Genomic DNA, 831 nt, shown 5'->3' with positions numbered 1-831 from the left:
TCCTAGATTTCTCAGTGTTGTCTTACCACTTCTACAAACACTGCTATAGAATACTTATGTGTATGTCATTATTGCTTACCTACCTTTCTTTCTTTCTTTCTTTCTTTCTTTCTTTCTTTCTTTCTTTCTTTCTTTCTTTCTTTCTTTCTTTCTTTCTTTCTTTCTTGCTCTCTCTCCCTTCATTCCTTTCTTTCTCCCTTTCTTTCTTTCTTTCTTTCTTTCTTTCTTTCTTTCTTTCTTTCTTTCTTTCTTTCATTCATTCTTTTTTGTTTTTGTTTTTTGAGACAGGGTTTCTCTGTGTAGCCCTGCCTGTCCTGGAACTCACTCTGTAGACTAGGCTGGCCTTGAACTCAGAAATCCGCCTGCCTCTGCCTCCCAAGTGCTGGGATTAAAGGCATGCACCATCACCGCCCAGCCCCTTTCTTTTCTTTTCTTTTTTTTTTTAATTCTCTATAAATGTTTTTATTTTAATTGATTTTAAATTTCATGTACATTGGAATCTTGCCTGCATGTATAGACCTGTGTAATGGTATTGAGTCCTCTGGAACTGGAGTTACAAACACTTGTGAGTTCCCATGTGGGGTTAGGGATGCTCACAGTCAGCTAGTGGATGGATTACAGGGCTCCCAATGGAGGAGTTAGAGAAAGTACCCAAGGAGCTAAAGGGATCTGCAACCCTATAGGTGGAACAACATTATGAACTAACCAGTACTCCGGAGCTCTTGACTCTAGCTGCATATGTATCAAAAGATGGCCTAATTGTCCATCACTGGAAAGAGAGGCCCATTGGACACACAAACTTTATATGCCCCAGTACAGGGGAACGCCAGG

Source organism: Mus caroli, chromosome 16 (assembly GCF_900094665.2).
Source record: "Mus caroli chromosome 16, CAROLI_EIJ_v1.1, whole genome shotgun sequence".
NCBI lineage: Eukaryota > Metazoa > Chordata > Mammalia > Rodentia > Muridae > Mus > Mus caroli.
This window is presented reverse-complemented; position numbering follows the sequence as displayed.